At 41.7% G+C, this 18,792-nt stretch overlaps 1 long non-coding RNA gene across 3 annotated transcripts; it reads left to right on the top strand.

Annotated features, from left to right (window-relative positions):
* The first annotated feature begins 6,742 nt into the window (after positions 1–6,742).
* Positions 6,743–17,493, top strand: LOC107805579 (uncharacterized). Of its 3 annotated transcripts, none has more exons than XR_012694102.1 (5): positions 6,743–7,570; positions 9,324–9,386; positions 9,766–10,332; positions 16,146–16,213; positions 17,213–17,493. It is a non-coding gene; the product is annotated as an uncharacterized LOC107805579 (long non-coding RNA). The 3 variants fall into 3 exon arrangements; XR_001652454.2 differs by having other exon boundaries at positions 9,766–10,351; XR_001652455.2 differs by lacking the exon at positions 9,766–10,332 and having other exon boundaries at positions 6,752–7,570.
* The last annotated feature ends 1,299 nt before the right edge of the window (positions 17,494–18,792 follow it).

Raw genomic sequence — 18,792 nt, 5'->3', positions numbered from 1 at the left:
CCGCAATCTGAATAGGGCAAGCCCTAAAGACAACTTTCCTTTACCCAACATCCATATCTTGATCGACAATTGTGCCGGACGTGAGATCGGATATTTTGTGGATTGCTATGCTGGGTATCATCAGATACTGATGGATGAGGAAGATGCGGAAAAGACAGCCTTCATTACGCCGTGGGGAACTTATTGCTACCGGGTAATGCCATTTGGTTTGAAGAATGCTGGGGCAACGTACATGAGAGCAATGACCACTGTGTTTCATGACATGATCCACAAAGAAATCGAAGTGTACGTAGACGATGTAATCATAAAGTCCAAGCATCAGGAAGACCACGTAGCAGACTTAAGGAAGTTCTTTCAAAGACTTCGAAGGTATGATATTAAGCTCAACCCGGCCAAATGTGCATTTGGTGTTCCATCTGGGAAGCTTTTGGGATTCATCGTCAGTCGGCGAGGTATTGAACTGGATCCATCAAAGATCAAATCTATCCAAGAGTTGCCACCTCCAAAGAACAAGACAGAAGTAATGAGTCTGTTGGGAAGATTGAATTACATCAGCAGATTTATTGCTCAACTCACAGCAACATGTGAACCCATTTTTCGGCTGTTAAAGAAGGATGCTACAATAGGATGGACAGCAGAATGCCAGGAGGCATTCGACCAGATCAAAGAATATTTATCAAATCCACCTGTATTGGTTCCCCCTGAGCACGGAAGACCATTAATTCTTTATCTAACGGTCTTGGAGAATTCTTTTGGTTGCGTGTTGGGGCAACACGACATTACAGGAAGAAAAGAGCAAGTCATCTATTATCTCAGCAAGAAGTTTACAGTATATGAGGTTAAGTACACTTAACTCGAGAAGACATGTTGCGCCCTAACCTGGGTGGCCCAGAAATTGAAACATTATTTATCCTCATATACTACTTATCTCATTTCCCGTCTGGATCCGTTAAAGTATATTTTCTAGAAGCCTATGCCCACAGGAAGGTTAGCAAAATGGCAAATATTACTCACGGAATTTGACATCGTCTATGTAACGAGGACAACCATGAAGGCCCAAGCGTTGGCAGATCACTTGGCTGAGAATCCTGTTGATGAAGAATACGAGCCGTTGAGGATGTATTTTCCTAACGAGGACATAATGAATATAGGTGAGTTGGACTTACCTGAGGAACCAGGTTGGAAGCTTTTCTTTGATGGAGCCGCAAATGCGAAGGGAGTTTGAATAGGAGCAGTGCTTATTTCTGAAATAGGACATCATTATCCTGTTATAGCTCAATTGCATTTCTATTGTACCAACAACATGGCTGAGTATGAGGCATGCATTTTGGGTTTGCGATTAACGGCAGACATGGAGGTCCAGTACGTCTTGGTCCTGGGGGACTCGGACCTCCTGGTGCATCAGATTCAGGGTGAATGGGAAACGCGGGATTTGAAGCTCATACCATATCGACAATGTTTGCACGATTTGAGCAAGCGATTTCGATCAGTGGAGTTCAGACACATCCCAAGAGTTCACAATGAGGTTGCCGATGCATTGGCGAGCCATGGTTTTATGATGTCAAAGAGTACCTCAGGATGGGGATATACCCGGAGCAGGCCACTGGAGATCAAAAAAGAGCCATTCGGCGATTATCAAATGGTTTCTTCCTCAGTGGAGGAGTGTTGTACAAAAGAACCCCAGATTTGGGATTGCTGAGATGTATAGATGCCAGTCAAGCCACGACAGTTATGACAGAGGTACATGCTGGAGTTTGTGGGCCACATATGAGCGGATATGTATTGGCGAAGAAGATTCTTCGAGCAGGATATTATTGGCTCACTATGGAGCATGATTGTATCAGTTTCGTACGAAAATGCCATCAGTGTCAGATACACGGCGATCTGATTCATTCTCCACCAACGGAATTGCACACAATGTCAGCACCATGGCCATTTGTGGCATGGGGCATGGATGTCATTGGGCCTATTGAGCCGGCAGCTTCGAACGGTCACAGGTTCATTCTGGTGGCCATCGACTATTTTACTAAGTGGGTTGAAGCCAAAACTTTCAAGTCAGTAACCAAGAAGGCAGTAGTGGATTTTGTCCATTCCCATATCATCTGTAGATTTGGGATCCCAAAAGTGATAATCACGGACAATGGTGCTAATCTTAACAGCAATTTGATGAGAGAAGTATGTGAACAGTTTAAGATTACATACCGTAATTCCACACCTTATCGTCCCAAGTCAAATGGAGCTGTTGAAGCGGCCAACAAGAACATCAAGAAGATACTGAGGAAGATGGTAGAAGGATCCAGGCAATGGCATGAAAAATTACCATTTGCATTGTTGGGTTATCGCACTACCGTTCGGACCTCAGTAGGTGCAACCCCTTATTTGTTGGTATATGGAACTGAAGCAGTAATACCGGCGGAAGTGGAAATTCCATCCCTTCGGATTGTCGCCGAGGCTGAGATTGATGATGATGAGTGGGTCAAAACCCGTTTGGAACAGTTGAGCTTGATTGATGAAAAGAGATTGGCAACTGTGTGTCATGGCCATTTATATCAAAGGAGAATGGCAAGAGCCTACAACAAGACGGTGCGCCCCAGAAAATTTGAAGTGGGGCAACAAGTGTTGAAACGAATCCTGCCACACCAAGCAGAAGCAAAGGGCAAGTTCGCCCCGAATTGGCAAGGACCATTCATTGTAACCAGAGTGTTGTCCAATGGCGCTTTATGTTTAACAGATATCAAAGGGAAATGCGTCGACATGGCTATCAATTCCGACACAGTTAAAAGATATTATGTATGATCTCTTTTGATTGTAATTGTCATTTGTTTGTGGTTGGCATTTATCGGAGAATGAAATGACGGAGGCAATTCTTTCTTCTATCCAAACACCTTAACCTTTGCTTACCCTTTTGAGCCTTATTTATTCTTTCATATCCCTCTTTTGGAGTCAGTAATTAAAAATAAAAGATAAAAAGAGAGAAAAACAATAATAAAGACAAAAGCAAGATCACAAGAAAAACAAAGGAGTTGGGAACTACGTTTGACCTGATTCCTCAAAGAAGGATACGTAGGCGCCTCACGGCTCGGTCATAGTGTAACAAAAAATAAGAATCCCCAAGCAAGAAAAACTAGGGCAGAGTTGTAATGTTTTACCCGTCAAAATTATTTTGAGCTTTTTTTATATAGCCTTTTCTTTTAACTCCACACAAAAATCCCTATTGATGTCCAAAAAAGACCTCCCGATCAGTATCCGAGAAGTGCCAGGTTCATGCACGTAGAAGTCGGGAACAACACTCTGATCCGCAGAGCAGAGAAGAGGATCATAAACTGGAAAGGAATTAATAGCCGAAAGAATCTCCAACAAACAACGTCAAATCGACAAACGCTCCAAGCCCCAACTGAAAAATAAAATAAAATGAGAGAGCCTTATTGGTGAAAACCTTCACAGGCACTATGAGGCGACGAGAGTTGAGAGAAATGAGAGAGTCTTATTAGTGAAAACCCCTCGAAGGGCACTATGAGGCGACAAGGCAAGATTGGCGGAAAGGGTCCACATTTGGCAAAGAGTTGAGTGTTTATTTATCCCCAGCAAGATGAGGCCATCCGAAAGATTGCTTGATACGAATAGACTGGGTTGATCAATCCAGAATGCACGACATGATCGTTAGGATTGGTTATATCATTCAGATAAGTTCTTTTCTTTCCTTTTTCCCAGCATTTGTTCAGAAAGACTTCTTCTTTTTCTATCTTTTGAAATTATCACTTTTTCATTTCTTGGTTTAAAAGACTTTACCTCCCCAGCAGTTTGTTTTTGAAAAGGATTTTCAGAGCTTACTACCAGTGGCCAAAATGGTGCAAAGCAAAATGCGAATAGGACAGGCCAAATATAAGGCGACAAAGCGAAAAGAAGTTTGTCGCAAGACCAAATGACGAATGGGTCAAGATCCCAAGAGGACCAAATTTCCAGGGTAAGTCGGAGAAAAACAGAAAGAGCAACAGTTAAAAAGTTATGGATCAAATTCCATAACTTTTTGCGAGATACAGGAACAACTCCGACAGATTCTCGACCAAGCTCCACAATGGTCGGACAACACAGAGCGGGGAAGGAAGAGAAACGAAAAACCATCCCCAACAGGAATATCAACCCCAACAAACAATATCATCCCCAGCAAGTTTTATAGCAAAGCAGGGAAAAAAAAGGGAAAAACCATCCCCAGCAGAAGTGGCACGACCACTCGCCCCATTTTAAACTAACCAATTTTTCTTTGATTTAAAGCAGGGGAAGGAAATATTATTGACAGTAGGAAGACAGGGTCACAAAGAAGATTATCAAACTGGGGCAGAAAATTTTCTCTCATTACAAAAATTTTCTTGAAATCAGATAGCCATTTGGGAAAGAGAGAAGATAACACAAGTTTTGAAGGAAGTAAAATCCCCAGCAGTATACGAGAAGAAAGTACAAGTTTTAAAAGAAAAGCAATCTTGGAAGAAGCAAGATAACCCAAAGTTTTAAAAGTAATGGCCTTTGAATCAATATCATCCTCACCATTGTTAAAAGGAGGAAGATATTTCCCCAGCAGTGTTATTCCCGGCAGGTTTCAGGGAAGTGAAAGCACCAGCTTTAAAGGAAGTAGTCTTTGAAGAAGGAAAATGACATATTTGTGAATAAAATATCGGTGTTATCCCCAGCAGTTTTCCGAGGAATAAAACACCAGTTTTGAGGGAAGCAGTTGAAAGAAGATGATTCAAGTTAAAGGAGTCAGGAGCCTGCCTGGAGAATGAAGACTGAATTATTTTAAGAAGTTATTGAAGTCAGGAGCCCGCCTGGAGAATGGAGGTGTTATTTTTAAGAAGTTGTTGAAGTCAGGAGCCCTCCTGGAGAATGGAGGCTGAATTATTTTAAGAAGTTGTTGAAGTCAGGAGCCCGCCTGGAGAATGGAGGCTGAATTATTTTAAGAAGTTATTGAAGTCAGGAGCCCGCCTGGAGAATGGAGGCTGAATTATTTTAAGAAGTTATTGAAGTCAGGAGCCCACCTGGAGAATGGAGGCTGAATTATTTTAAGAAGTTATTGAAGTCAGGAGACCTCCTGGAGAATGGAGGTGTTATTTTTAAGAAGTAGTTGAAGTCAGGAGCCCGCCTGAATAATAGAGGTTGTATTATCTTTGAATTGTTGATGAAGTCAGGAGCCCGCCTGGAGAATGGAGGCTGTATTATATTTGAATCAAGATGAAGTCAGGAGCCCGCCTGGAGAATGGAGGTGTTATTTTTAAGAAGTGGTTGAAGTCAGGAGCCCGCCTGGAGAATGGAGGTTGTATTATCTTTAAATTGTTGATGAAGTCAAGAGCGCGCCTGGAGAATGGAGGCTGTATTATCTTTGAATCAAGATGAAGTTAGGAGCCCGCCTGGAGAATGGAGGCTGTATTATCTTTGAATTGTTGATGAAGTCAGGAGCCTGCCTGAAGAATGGAGGCTGTATTATCTTTTAAAGTCAAGTTGAAATCAGGAGCCCGCCTGTAGAACAGAGGAGTACATTTCAAGTTGAAGTCAGGAGCCCGCCTGTATAATAGAGGAGTACATTTCAAGTTGAAGTCAGGAGCCTGCCTGTAGAACAGAGGAATACATTTCAAGTTTGAAGTCAGGAGCCCGCCTGTAGAACAGAGGAATACATTTCAAGTTTGAAGTCAGGAGCTCGCCTGTAGAACAGAGGAATACACTCAAGTTCAAGTCAGAAGTCAGTAAAGCGGAGGGTTACAATAAAATACCCCCAGCATAAATTCCACTACATAAATCAAAAGGAAGACTACTAGTCAGGTCAGAAAGAAGGCAGTTCAAGCTTCGAAGAAAAAATAATTCGAAGCTCACAAGAAGGAAGTAATCAGTTCAAGTTTGAGTCAACGGAAGTTAGTCACAATAAAGAAAAAAAATGAATCCAAAATGCAGAAGTTGATAAAAGATGGGGTTTCCCAAGACATGGTCAATGTCACAAGCACTGCATGTCCCGTCTTGATTTTGAAAAAGCTGAAAAAGATTGAACCAACACCTGCAGCTAACAAGCATCAAGATTCAGATCAAAGTCCGCATGAAGCACCAACTAAAACTCAAGATCAAGTTTCGAAAGACTCATAGATAGGAATATTGTAACTAGTAGCTGGTGGGCTTAGTTAGTCTTTTTTATGTTTTGATTTTTGATGTAATAGTAGGACCGCGGACCTGAACCTCGACGGAATGGAACCTCGATCGGCTCTCCACCTCGGCATACTCTATGTTCTCACTCACCTCCGAACTACACGTGGCCTGATTCCTTTATAGCCAAGGATATGTAGGCAGCTCAGATACCAGAGCTCGGTCACATTCTCTTCATTTCCTTTAGTTTTAGTCTCTCCAAATAAGGGTCGGGTCAAAAACTTGTCTAGTCATTCTTTGTCGGAAAACTCTTCGTGTTTCCAGTCAAAGAGGGGCAGCTGTAGACGTGTGATTTTTGACCCTCCCCAAGATTTGTTTTTATATTTTAGCGTAGAATATTTAGTTTAGGTCTAATATAGCTATTTCAGCTAATTTAGACTCTTTTACTTTATTTCGTCACAAAATAAAAAAAAATTACAAAAAAAAAAAGATAAATAAATTTTAGTTTATGTATTTTTCCTAAATTTTTTTAAAATATATATATATATATATATATATATATATATATATATATATATATATATATAATAGCTTCATTAATATTTTGTAGTCACTTTAATCTTGAAAAAAAATAATCCAAAAATAGTTTTGTTTTTAATTGTCAGTCTCATATTTTGCTTATGTAGGATTAATTAAATAAGGTCGTGTTTTTTATTCTCGATTGCGGGGAAAGAATAACATTTGAGTTCAAACGACCCATTTTAGGCCCAAAATTCGGACCTAGCCTAATACCCTACCTATAAAACCTACACTACCCAACCACTTTTCTACCTACCCTCACCACTTTCTACCTACCCCAAACCACTCCCCGCGTGATCTTACGCAGACACTACACACGACATTTTGATTTTCCTATAAAGACTTATACACACAAGACACTGAGGGGCACTTGAACTTACACATCTGGACACGGGAAGACACATTTTGAAAAGAAGAACGGGTGTCATCTTCCTCACAAGAGAGAAAACAACCCCAAAGAAAAAACCTCTCTTCTTCTCCAAAGCTAACGTCCAGCCTTCCCCGTCAACCAGGCAGCTACGCAAAATAGTCCACCAGCGAACCAAACAGCCCCTACGACCACCACCAGCTTCGTCGCCCAATTCGTCGTCACACAGCCTCCAGCCTCACGTCCAAACGACCCCTCCAATCGCCGGAAAAACCAGTACGACGCCTCCCTCACGTTCAAACAATCATAGCTGCTTCGTCATTCATCGAACACCAAACGCAACTGCTTCCTTCTTCAGCCCATCGCACATCCTCGCAAACACCATTTCCGTCCAGTTTCATCGTCAAACGACCACCCCTGGAAACTCAGCTGTTGTCTCGTCGTTCTTCAGGTTCAATCCGTCGAGGTCGTCGTTTGTCGTTCTGAGTTCGTCGAGGTTAAAAGGTCTGTTCTTCACTCTATTTCTTCTTATATTTTCAGATTTCATAATTAATTTGGTGTTCGAATGGAACATTGAAGTGGAAGTGATGTAAGAAATGGTCAAAGGGAAATAGGATGAACAACTGCTTATTTGTTCATCATTTGGATGATTTTGGCGCTACTAATAGGAGTATCTTATTTGTCGATGTTTATAACTATTATGGGGTTTCCTATACTCTATAATTGCAAGGTTATTTGAATATTTCAATTGATGTGCTGTCATCGTAATAGTCCAAATTAAATTTGATGTGATTTAATTTTTTTTCTTCTATTTATTTGCCTATATATGAACTTTTCAGATGGTGACATAAATAAATCCCTACTCGTACTAAAATATAAAGTAAGGATAAGGCCATTAGAAATAAACCATTTATATGTCACTTGACAAGTTGATAAATTACGTGGTCCTAGTCTTCTAAATATGACATGATTACCAAAAAATATAAAATAAATATAGTTGAATAAATTAATTAATACCTTGATCTTGTTCTTTTCTTTAGTTTTCTGTTGTTTCGTTTTGATTACTTATAATTGCATAGAATTTTGAACTAAAACAAAAACATCCAAAAGTTGCTATTTTTATGACATTAGTATTTCCTGATGTAGTCAATATATATTAGCATGTCTCTACCCTAGAGATGAACCTCGCCAAACAAAAATGCATGGGTTGCGGGGCCCTCATAAGTGTATATATTAAAAATACTTAGACTTCGGGATGAGCCATTTAGCTAATTGCACGGCCTTCCCCAAAATAATAACGCGTTAGACTCTTTAGGCGCGTATTTTAATAACATTACCTCCTTAAACTCGGGTGCACATTTATGTGACCCAAATCCAAATCTCAACGGAGTCGGAATGTGTCAAAAACTGCTGATACATTTATGTGACGCAGTTCGAGATGCATTTTCACGACTTTGCAATTCTCTTTAATAATAATAATAATAAAAGCGGTTAAAAGTTAAAATTTGCACATAAGTTCATCATGTAAAAATCAGATAATTAAGCTGGATATGACAGTTGAGCGACCGTGCTAGAACCACGGAACTCGGGAATGTCTAACACCTTCTCCCGGGTTAACAGAATTCCTTACTCGGATTTCTGGTTCGCGGACTGTTAAATAGAGTCATTCTTTTCCTCGATTCGGGATTAAAATCGGTGACTTGGGACACCATAAATCTCCCAAGTGGCGACTCTGATTCTTTAATAATAATCCCATTTCGATTGTCCTTTAATTGGAAAAACTCCTCTATGCCTTTGCGGGCGCGGGTAAAAAGGAGGTGTGACACAAAGCATTATATACCTAGATATGGATCTTCTCCACAGGCTGGATTGGCCCTACTCAGTACTGGGTGACTGATGGTCAGTTATGTATATATTCTGGGATGGATCTTTTCTGGGACGTATGGGCCATATACAGTACCGAGTGATTGAGAATTTGAGAGTGTGAGCACATGAGGCTGTCAGCATTGTGCATCACATATTGCATGTGCATTGGCATGTAGAAGTAGAGGAGTTATATTCTTCATAACATTCAGATTTGATCTATTTTATTGTTTTCAATTATCTGTTGAACTTGAAAGTATGCCTACATTTCTGTACTATTATTTTTGTATTGAACTGTGCCGGTTGAGTTCGTCACTACCTATAAGTCCAAATGTTGAATTTTTTACTTATTGAGTTGGTTGTACTCACGCTAAACCCTACATCTCGTATGCAGATCCAAGTGCTTCCGATCAGGGCGGCTGCTGATTGAGGAGTCAGGATCTGGGAGACTATCGAGGTAGTTGCATGGCGTTCGCAGGCCTTGACTCTCCTTCATTATCTTTATTTGTATTTCAATTCTTATTCCTTAGACTTTGTAGTAGACTGTATTCCAGTTTAGATGTTCATGCATTCGGTGACCCCCCCAATTTTGGGATAGATTACATTGTGTCATCACGGCAGTTGGTTTTGGGTCATGACAAGTTGGTATTAGAGCCTAGGTTATATAGGTCTCACGAGTCATGAGCAGGTTTAGTAGATTCTTGCGGATTGGTACGGAGACGTCTGTACTTATAGAGAACTTGTCGAACTCTTAGGAAACTTCACATTCTTGAATTATTATCGTGTGATTCTATTGATTCTTGTAACTGAACTTCTGTTATTCTATTCTCTCACAGATGGTGAGGATACGTACTACTCGGTAAGATGGATAGCCACCATTACCTTCAGCTAGGGCCGCAAGAGGCCGAGGTCGCGGTAGAGGCTGTGGTAGGGGTAGAGGTGCAGCTCGTACAACGGTTAGGGCAGCACCTGCAGACCCACCAGTTGCCCTAATCTCGGAGCAGGTTCCAGTTGCGGATAAGCCAGTAGGGCCAGCTCAAGTACCAGCTGTGCCTATTGTGATTCTAGGCCTTTAGGAGGCCATAGCTCAGATTTTGACCGTGTGCACTAGTCTTGCTCAGGAGGCCTCTGTTCCAACCGTAGTAGCCACTTCTCAGGCTGGGGGAGGTACTCAGATTCCCGCCGCTCGTACGCTAGAGCAGGTGATGAAAGGACTCCAAACACCGGGGGCACCACCAGCCCATCCGATTGCAGCTGCTCAGGACCATGAGGTTCCTGCTATGACTGAGGATGAGCAGAAGAGACTAGAGAGGTTCGGGAGACTCCAACCTCCATTTTTCAGTGGGGCAGAGTTGGAGGTTGCTCAGGACTTTTTGGACAAGTGTCAGCGGACTCTTCATATGGTCGGTATTCTAAAAACCGGTAGGGTCTCATTCACTACTTTTTAGTTCTCTAGGGCTTCTTTTAGTTGGTGGGAGGCTTATGAGAGGCGCAGGCCAGTCGGTGTAGCACCACTTATATGGAAGAATTTCTCAGTTCTCTTCTTAAGGAAGTTCATGTCGCAGTCTCGCAATGAGAAGTTGCGTAGATAGTTTGAGCAGTTATGTCAGGATGATATGTCTATGATGCAGTATGAGATGAAGTTTTTTGAGTTGGCTTGTCACGCATTTTGGTTGGTTCTCATTTATAGGGAGAAGATTAGGAGGTTCATTGATGACCTCACATATCATCTGCAATTGCTTATGACTCGAGAAAGGGTATCTGGTGCTACTTTTGATGAGGTAGTCGACATTGCTCGGTAGATTGAGATAGTCCGCAGTCAGGAGCGGGTAGAGAGGGAGGCCAAAAGGCCTCGTGGACCGGGTGGTTTCAGCAGTGTTCTTTCTAGGGTTAGTTCCACCATGGCAGGGGTCGTCCTTATAGGCATGCTCAGACGTCTCGTCCAGTTCATCATGTGCATCATTCAGCCATGGTTTATACAATACTTATCAGGGCTAGTCATCTCTTAGTGCCCTTCCAGCTTAGAGTTCGTCTCATGTACCTTCAGTTTAGGGTTCATCGGCACCGGGTTCTTCTAGTGAGTATTCTGGTGCTCGAGACTCCCTTTAGTCTCCACCGCCATTTGCAGGGTGGGGTTGTTTTGAGTGTGAAGATATGGGTCACATCAAAAGGCATTGTCCCCGCCTTTTAGGAGGTCCAACTTAGTAGAGAAGTCAGCCTACGACTTCAGTACCCGTTACTTTAACCCACCCCTCAGCTAACTCAAGGGTGGAGCACAGTCAACTAGGGTCTCCCTAGAGGGGGACGCCGATCAGGTGGCGGTCAGGCCCGATTCTATTCTATTCCTGTCATACCAGATGTTATTGCTTCAGATGTAGTGATCACAGGTATTGTCTCAGTTTGCCACAGGGATGCCTTTATATTATTTGACCCTGGTTCCACTTATTCGTATGTTTCATCATATTTTGCGCATTATCTGGATATGCCCTGTGAGTCCTTAGTTTCATCTATTCATGTCTCTATGCTTGTGGGTGATACTATTATTGTGGACTATGTATATCGGTCGTGTGTAGTGACTATTGGGAGTCTAGATACAAGAGTTGATCTCTTGCTACTTAGTATGGTCGATTTGACGTGATTTTAGGTATGGATTGGTTGTCTCCATGTCATACTATTTTGGATTTTCACGCTAAGACTGTGATGTTGGCGATGCCGAGGTTGCCGAGGATTGAGTGGAGAGGTTCTCTAGACTATGTTCCCAGTAGGGTGATTTCATATTTGAAGGCCCAGCAGATGGTTGAGAAAGGTTTTTTTTATCTTATTTGGACTTTGTGAAGTATGTTAATGCTTATACTCCCACTATTGATTATGTTACGGTGGTGCGGGAGTTTTCGAACATGTTTCCTGCGGACCTGTCGAGCATGCCGTCCAACAGGGATATTGCATGGCACCAGATGAGTTGAAGGAGTTGAAGGAGCAGCTTCAGGAACTCATTTATAAGGGGTTTATTAGGCCTAGTGTGTCGCCTTGGGGTGTACCAGTTCTGTTTATGAAGAAGAAGGTTTGTACCATGCGCGTGTGCATTGATTATAGGCAATTGAACAAAGTTACAATCAAGAATAAGTATCCTTTTGCCGCGTATTGATGATCTATTTGCCCAGCTTCAGGGAGCGAGAGTGTTCTCCAAGATTGATTTAAGGTCTGGGTATCACCAGTTAAAGATTCAGAAATCAGATATTTTAAAAACAACTTTCAGGACCCGTTATGGTCATTATGAGTTCCTTGTGATATTTTTTGGGCTGACCAATGCCCCAGCAGCGTTCATGCATCTGATAAACAGTGTGTTTCAGCCTTATCTTGACTCGTTTGTTATTGTGTTCATTGATGATATCCTGGTGTACTCTCATAGCAGGAGGAGCATGCCCAGCATTTGAGGATCGTGTTGCAGCAGTTGAGGGAGGAGAAGTTTTATGCTAAGTTCTCCAAGTATGAGTTTTGGCTCAGCTCAGTGGCATTCTTGGGGCACGTGGTGTCCAATGAGGGTATCAGGTGGATCTGAAGAAGATAGAGGCAGTTCAGAGTTAGCCTAGACCGTCCTCAGCTATGGAGATCCGGAGCTTTCTCGGCTTGGCCAGTTATTATCGTCATTTTGTGGAGGGGTTCTCGTCTATTGCATCGCCCTTGACCAAATTGACCCAAAAGGGTGCTCCTTTCAGGTGGTCGGATGAGTGTGAGGAGAGCTTTCAGAAGCTCAAGACTGCCTTGACCACAACTTCAGTTCTAGTTCTACCATCAGCTTCAGGTTCTTACATAATATATTGTGATGCTTCTCGGATCGATATTGGGTGTGTCTTGATGCAGGAGGGTAGAGATATAGAGTGATTGCTTATGATAAATGTCAGTTCAAGCCTCATGATAAGAACTACCACGTTCATGATTTGGAGTTAGCTGTCATCATTCATATATTGAAGATTTGGAGGCACTATATCTACGTTGCGCCTTGTGAAGTGTTTACGGATCATCGGAGCCTCCAGCACTTGTTCAAACAGAAGGATCTAGATTTGAGGCGGTGAAGATAGTTGGAGCTGCAAAAGGACTATGATATCACCATTCTGTATCACCTCGGAAAGTCCAATGTGGTGGCCGATGCCTTGAGTAGAAAGGCGATAGGTATGGCCAGTCTTGCATTCATTCCCATTGGTGAGAGACCTCTTGCAGTTGATGTTCAAGCCTTGGCCAACCACTTCGTGAGATTAGATATTTCGGAGCGCAGTCGGGTTCTAGCTTGTGTGGTTTCTCAGTCTTCCTTATTTGATCGCATCAAAGAGCTCCAGTATGATGATCCTCATTTGTTTGTCCTCAAGGACAAGGTTTAACACGATGATGCCAGAGATGTGACTATTGGAGATGATTGGGTGTTGAGGATGCAGGGCCGAATTTGTGTGCCTAATGTGGATGGGTTACGTGAGTTGAATCTTGAGGAGGCCTACAGTTCACGGTATTCCATTCATCCGGGTACCGCAAAGATGTACCAGGACCTGAGGCAGCACTATTGGTGGAGGAGAATGAATAAGGGTATAGTTGGGTTTGTAGCTCGGTGTCTTAACTGTCAACAGGTAAAGTATGAGCATTAGAGACCGGGTGGATTGCTTCAAAGGATAGACATGCCAGAGTGGAAATGGGAACGGATCACCATGGATTTCGTTGTTGATCTCCCACGGACTTTGAGAAAGTTTGATGATATTTGGATGATTGTGGATCGACTGACCAAGTCCACGCACTTTATTCCAGTTGGTACTACTTATTCTTCAAATCGGTTGGCTGAGATTTACATCTAATAAGAATGTCCGCCTTTACGGTGTGCCAGTGTCCATTATTTCAGATCGAGGCACGCAGTTTACATTGCAGTTTTGGAGACCTATGCAGTGAAAGTTGGGCACGAGGTTGAGTTGAGTACAACATTTCACCCTCAGACGGACGGACAATCCGAGCGCACTATTCAGATATTGGAGGACATGCTACGTGCTTGTGTCATTTATTTCGGGGGTTCATGGGACCTGTTTCTGCCGCTCACAGAGTTTGCCTACAACAACAATTATCAGTCGAGCATTCAGATGGCTCCATATGAGGCTTTACATGGGAGGCGATGTAGATCTCCGGTGGGTTGGTTTGATTCGGGTGAGGCTAGGCTATTGGGTACTAACTTGATTCAGGATGCATTGGACAAGGTTAAGTTTATTCAGGAACGGCTTCGCACGGTGCAGTCTAGATAGAAGAGTTAGGCCGGCAGGAAGGTCTGTGATGTTTCTTACATGGTTGGGGAGAAGGTTCTGCTGAAGGTCTCACCCATGAAGGGTGTTATGAGGTTCGGGAAGAAGGGTAAGTTTATCCCTCGATTTATTGGGCCTTTTGAGGTACTTTAGAAAATTGGGGAAGTGGCTTACAAGCTTGCCTTGCCTCCCAGTTTGTCCAGTGTGCATCCAGTATTTCATATTTCTATGCTTCGGAAGTATGTCGGTGATCCATCTCATGTTTTGGATTTCAGCATGGTTCAGTTGGATAGTTATTTGACTTATGATATGGAGTCGATGGCCATTTTGGATCAGCAGGATTGAAAGTTGAGGTCAAAGGATATAGCTTTAGTGAAGGTACAATGGAGAGGTCAGCCCGTTGAGAAGGCTACTTGGGAGACTGAGCGGGAGATGCAGAGCAGATATTCACACCTATCTGAGACTTCAGGTATGTTTCTAGACATGTTCGGGGATGAAGGTTTGTTTAAGAGGGGAGAATGTAACGACCCGGCAGATCGTTTCGAGAGTTGTAGCCTCATTCCCACATTTACTGCTTCTTTTATGCTCTATAGTTGTTATATGACTAATTGGGTTAGTTGGTTCGGGTCCGGAGGGATTTCAGAGTGAATTGAGACACTTAGTCTCATAATTGAAAGCTTAAACTGGAAAAGTTGATCTGATGTTGGCTTATGAGTAAACCACCTCGGTTTGAATTTTAATGGTTCTGTTAGCACCGTTGGGTGATTTTGAACTTAAGAGCGTGTCCGGATTGTGATTTGGAGGTCCGTAGTAGAATTAAGCTTGAAATGGTGAAAATGGGAATTTTGAAAAGTTTGACCGGGGGTGGACTTTTTGATATCAGAGTCGGATTGGATTTCCGGAAGTTGGAGTAGGTTCATGATGTCATTTGTAACTTGTGTGCAAAATTTGAAGTCAGTCGGATGTGATTTGATAGGTTTCGAAGCCGTTAGTAAGATTTGAAAATTTCAAAGTTCATTAGGCTTGAATTGGGGTGTGATTCGTGTTTTGATGTTGTTTGAGGTGATTTGAAGGCCCGACTAAGTTCGTATGAGATTTTAAGACTTGTTGGTATGTTTGGTTGAGGTCCCGGTGCCTCGGGTTGATTTCGTATAATTTTCAGAACGAGGTTTGAAGTTGAAGAGCTGCTGAAGATTTGCAACTACTAGTGTAATCGCACCTGCGGAATGGGAACCGCAGGTGCGAGCTCACAGAAGCAAGAAGGTGACCGCAGAAGCGGCCAAGGAGGAAGCTGGCAGAGGTCGTAGGTGCGAGGTCCTTTCCGCACATGCATGTCCGCAAATGCACGTATTGGATCGCAGAAGCGCATGGGCGTTTGGTGAGGCAGCTTCGCAGAAGCGAACGACCCTTCACAATAGCGTGTCCGCAGAAGCAGACTGGGGTGCAGAAGCGTGAAAGGCCGTAGATGCGGTTAAGTGAACCGTAGAAGCGATTTTGCTGGGCAGAACTAAAAACACAAGGGTTTGCGATTTCCTTCATTTTCAAATATTTTGAGCTCAGTCTAAGGCGATTTTGGAGACGGTTTACGAGGGGATTATTGAGGTAAGTCCCTTATGCTAGGTTTTTTTCAATAATCTTGTATCCCATTGATTTTCCCACCTAGTTTGTGTGTTTTTGAGGTGTAATTTAGGGGTTTGAGGCTAGGGATTTAGAGAGTTGATTTGGAGGATTTGGTTGATGATTGGGTGTTGGATTTTGATAAAAATTGTATGGTTGAACTCGTGGTTGGATGGGCTTTAGGATTTTATGATTTTTGTTGTATTTCGAGATGTGGGCCCGGGGGCCGGCTTGGAGCCAAATTCGGATTTTTGAGTTGTAGCTTCGTAATTTCTTGTAGAATTGATTCCTTTAGCCCGTATTAATTATATTGTACTACTTGTGGATAGATTCGGGATATTTGGAGGCCTATTTGAAAGGCAAAGGCGTGCTGGAGTAGAGTTATTCTCGGATTGAGGTAAGTAACATTTCTAAACTTGGTTCTGAGGGTTCGAAACCCCAAATTATGTGTTATGTGATTGGTATTGAGGTGACGCACATTCCAAGTGACGGACGTGCGGGCATACACTATAAGAATTGTAACCTGGCTTGTTCCATGGCACTGTATAGTAGTTTTATCTTATTGATACCCATGTTTTTATCATGTGATAAAGTCATTGAGTTGCCAATCATGCTAGAGATTATGTTTAGGTTGTATGCCGGTACTGTTGGGACCCATAGTGGTTGTTTCTTGCTGTTATCTTACTGATTTTGTTGATATTTCGTACTCAGTCATACCCATTCATTTCATATCATTTCTCAGTATCTGTTGTGATTTATTGATACATCATATCATTGTTTTCGGGCTAGTTTCATGACATTGTGAGCCCGTGAGTGAGACTGGAGAGATTAATGACTTAGTAAGGCCGAGAGCCTGATTATAAGTGACATTTATGGCATCGGACTGCACATCGCATCAATTATACTAATTTATGATAGCACTTGGGCTGAAGGAGCCCCTCCAGAGTTTGCACACACCCCCAGTGAGCGGGGTTGGTATTAATGAGGGATGGATCTTCCCTGGACATGGATCTTGTCCGAAGCATTATATACCTAGATATAGATCTTCTCTACGGGATGGATTGGCCCTACTCGGTACTGGGTGACTGATGGTCAGTACCGAGTGATTGAGCATTTGAGAGTATTAGCACATGAGGCTGTCAACATGGTGCATTGCATATAGCATGTGCATTGGCATGTAGAAGTAGAGGAGTTATATTCTTCATAACATCCAGATTTGATCTATTTTACTGTTTTGAGTTATCTGTTAAACTTGAAAGCATGCCTACGTTTCTGCACTATTATTTCTGTATTGAACTGTGCCGGTTGCGTTCATCGTTACCTATCAGTTCAAATATTGGATTTTTTACTTTTTGAGTTGGTTGTACTCACGCTACACCCTGCACCTCGTATGCAGATCCAAGTGCTTCCGGTCATGGCGGCTGCTGATTGAGGAGTCAGGATCTGGGAGACTATCGAGGTAGCTGCATGGTGTTCGTAAGCCTTGACTCTCCTTCATTATCTTTATTTGTATTTCAGTTCTTATTTCTTAGACTTTGTAGTATCTATATTCCGATATAGATGCTCATGTACTCGGTGATACCCCGATTTTAGGATAGGTTGTAATCATCTCATTTAAAAGCTTAAGCTATTAAAGAGAGCAGACTTTTATTTACTTAATTATGTCTTCAATAGCTACATTGACGCCTTTGTACCCGCAGCTGATGTTTATTTTAATTTCTTGAGTTTTAGTATGGTTTTGGATATTTTAGGACCTTGAATTAAAATATTCATATCTTCATACATAAAGTTTTTGACAACCTGATCTAAGGTAATGTGATACAATCACAAGGTTAATATCTCGTTAATTTAAAATATTTTTTTCATTATAAATAAATATTACTACCAAATATTTCATGTGAAGCTAGAGGCATTATATCTTTATTAGAATACTTAGCTATAAACTTCAATTATGAAAACAAGAAAAGTGATACCAATATTTTGCTAACTTAATTTCTATTTTTTAAGTCGAGAAAAAAAAAGAAATCTCTCACATGGTTACTCTTCATGGTATCATCTTCAGTATATTACCTCTTATTCTTCACAGAATGAAAGTTCAAATCATACTTCATTACAGGCAAATCTGCACTATAGCTTTTTTAGAGAACCATGCTGAAGGAGCTATGAATTGAGCCTTATTTTTTTGTAGGACTAGTGTAGAAGAGATGTTAGAGGAAACCATTATTCACGCTATCTAACTTGTCTCCATAATTCTTAATAAAACATTGAACATGTTGCATGAATTGTCCGTATAAACTAGTTTTTCTCCTGAAAAATAGCATTGTCGTTGATCGTGAAATGGAGCGCAACCCCTTTCTTCCAAAAAGAATTCAAGAACGTCTCTTAGGTTACACTGCTTATTTATTTCAATGCTTTCACTATTCATTTGCTTTTGCTCTTTCATAATCAATGTATTATTCACTTAGAGAAATTGTAGTGATACAGGGTAAATACAAGAGTATTCTAGGTTGTGAACGGGAACTATAATAAAGCTTTACCATATCACAAAATAACGTAACTTTTATCGTTTCAATTTTCTGGTACGTTCTCCTTATTAGGTGCTAAATGCAATGATGCCCCTCTCTGGTTGAGAATTTCTATCCAGAACTTAATCTGAATAATCAAATGGAAATGTCTCTAATTTCATGACAATAGTTAACTTGCATTGTCATCCACTAACTTCCGATATGAACAGATTCTTATCAATCAGCTTAAATAGAAAATATTTCCTACCTGGAAAGCATTATCTTCTAACATATTCCCTCCACACTTTCTGAAGTTGAAGTCTTAACAATCTTTCATAACTAAAACAGACCAGCTAGCACGATGAATTCAAATGACTGACTCCTCTTCATATATCTTTTGCCGAATGCAACCGGCATTCTGCATAGGCACAAACAAACATTCTCGAGCGCAATTCATAGTTCATAATCAAGT

This window comes from Nicotiana tabacum, chromosome 8 (genome assembly GCF_000715075.1).
Source record: "Nicotiana tabacum cultivar K326 chromosome 8, ASM71507v2, whole genome shotgun sequence".
Lineage (NCBI taxonomy): Eukaryota > Viridiplantae > Streptophyta > Magnoliopsida > Solanales > Solanaceae > Nicotiana > Nicotiana tabacum.
The sequence above is the reverse complement of the archived record's forward strand: the minus strand, read 5'-3'. Positions and strand labels throughout refer to the sequence as shown.